The sequence below is a fragment of the Lycium barbarum genome, chromosome 2 (assembly GCF_019175385.1).
Source record: "Lycium barbarum isolate Lr01 chromosome 2, ASM1917538v2, whole genome shotgun sequence".
Lineage (NCBI taxonomy): Eukaryota > Viridiplantae > Streptophyta > Magnoliopsida > Solanales > Solanaceae > Lycium > Lycium barbarum.
Window position 1 is genome coordinate 14,196,779 of NC_083338.1, and position 2,847 is coordinate 14,199,625.

Here is a 2,847-nt window from a genome sequence, read left to right on the forward strand (position 1 = left end):
ACAATCAAGCACATCACTTTTCAACACAAGAAATCTGTATGCAACACTACGTTTAGCATATCCAATAAGCATACAGTTAGCAGTTTTAGAACCTACTTTTCTCTTTTTAGGTTCGGGCAAGAGAACTTTAGCAAGACACCCCCACACTTTTAAATATTTCAAATTAGGTCTATAACCTTTCCACAATTCATAAGGAGTTTTGCCTGTTCTTTTATGAGAAATCCTGTTTTGTATGTGACATGCAGATAAAATAGCTTCACCCCACAAATTATCAGGTGCATTAGAACTGACTAACATGGAATTCATCATTTCCTTCAATGTTTTTATTTTTCCTTTCAGGAACTCCATTAGAATCAGGTGAATAAGGCGGGGTTATTTCATGAATAATACCTTTTTTTTCACAAAAAACATTTAAGGACAAATATTTTCCACCTCTATCAGATCTAATTCTCTTGATTTTTCTACTAAGCTGATTTTCAACCTCCATTTTATAAGAAATAAAGGCATCAAAAGCATCATCTTTATTTCTAAGAAAATACAACTTAGTAAATCTAGAAAAATCATCAATAAAAGTCACATAATATCTTTTACAACCTCTAGTCATAGTCTGCTTTAAATCACCTAAATCAGTGTGAATCAAAGATAATAATTCAGTTTCTCTATTTACTGAAAAACATGACTTTTTTGTAATTTTAGCTTCAGCACATATTTCACAATTGTCAAAATTATTTGAATCTAAAGAAGATATTATACCAAGCGATTGCATTTTCTTTATATATGCGGTATTAACATCTCTTAGTCTAGCATGCCATAAAGAGATAGACTCAACCATATAAGCAGAAGTAAATACATTTTCACAAATATCATTAGAAACATTAAGCACAAATAGACCACGATTACAAGATCCTTTGCCTACCAAAATATTATTTTTGATCAACACAACCTCATTTCTTCAATAGAAACCCTCACCCCAACTTTTCCTAATAATCCCACTGAAATCAAATTAGTTCGGATATTAGGAACATGCAACACATCACTCAATGCTAGAATTTTACCAGATGTAAGTTTGAGAAGAACTTTTCCTTTCCCAAGAACTTGAGTTGTCCTTGAGTTACCAAGATAAACAATTTCTTCTCCTTTCTCAACTTGGGTGTACGACACAAAATTATTTTTTATTTACACAAATGTGCCTAGTAGCACCAGAGTCTATCACCGAGTTTCTCACATTGGCCTCAATATTTATTTCTGAAATGACCGCAATAATTATATCATCCGCTTCAGTCAAATGTATTTTTGACTTAACGGAATTGTCATTTCTCGCAAAAATTCTCTTGCATTGAGGTGTATTTTTCATGAAGGTTTTATTATTGGCTTTAGGCTTGTAACCATGTCTATTTACATACTTGAATTTTAGCATCATTGTTTGGCTAAATTGTGGACATATTAATGCATCTCCAACACCATGGACATCAGGCAAGATTATGGGAATAGCAGCAGCCATAACAACACTAATATCAGTATTCTCACTAATTTCACAAGTAATATTATTCGCCATAGTTTCTTAGATTGTTGGGAAAACCACAAAATAATAATAATAATAAAATATTATTTATTTAGCAAAGTAAAATAACAACACTTGAAAATAAATATTATTACAATAATATATTTAATATATATGACTTGAGTCGTGCTAGGCACTGTCCTAAGAAACTATTTCAACAATGTGAAATGTTTCCCCAGAATTAAACAAGCATTTCTCTAATTTTAATTAGAGGATACAACAATCAGTAAAATTAATAATAAATTCAGCTTAATAGATAAAGAAGTAAGAGAAAATGAGCAACTAATATTTTATGGGAAATATTAAAAAAGGAGGGAGAGAACGTGAGTTGATAAAACTTAGGAAAGGAGGGTTTCTTTTTATTCTTGGGTTATATTTTCTGGAGGGGAACAGTGAGCCTATTTATAGGCTTAAATATAAACTTGCTTATGGACAAGTGTCCATCCACTTGGCATAAAGTTACCATCAAAATAGTGACTCATCCTTTTAAATTCATGTAAATTTTGACAGCATTACAAAACATGCCACCATAATTTATACCAATGACACTTGGTCTTTCTTGCCAAGTGTCAAAAAATCTTTAAAATATTACAACATTGTTTATGGAAAATCAGGTCATCATGCCGTACAGTGTAAGAAAAGAGTGAATAATGACAAAGAAAAAGGCTACCCTCCCAAAGCTAACTTAGCTGAAGGAGATGATATTATTGCAGCTGTCATTTCTCAAGCAAACATTGTAGCACATGTAAATAAATGGGTGGTAGACTCTGGGGTTACTCGACATATTTGTGCAAATCGAGAAGCATTTACCTCATATACACCAATAGGAGATGACGATGAGGTGGTCTACCTTGGAGACTCAAGAACTACTAATGTCTTGGGTAAGGGTAAAGTACTCCTGAAGCTCACTTCGAGAAAAACTTTAGCCCTCGCGGATGTGCTACATGTTCCCACAATGCGGGCAAATTTGATTTCTGTGGCCTTAATAATAAAAGCTGGAGTGAAAGTGTCATTTGAATCTGATAAGATTATAATGACCAAAAGTAATATGTTTGTGGGAAAGGGCTATTGTAACCAAGGACTTTTTGTACTTAATGTTTCTGATGTTATCAATGAAAAAGCGTCTACTTCTGCTTAAATGGTTGAGTCTATTTCTTTGTGGCATGCTAGATTAGGACATGTTAATACCGCCTATATAAAGAAAATGCAGTCATTGAGTCTTATATCAGGCTTAGACTCAAATAATTTTGACAAGTGTTAAATATGTGTTGAAGCTAAAATTACTA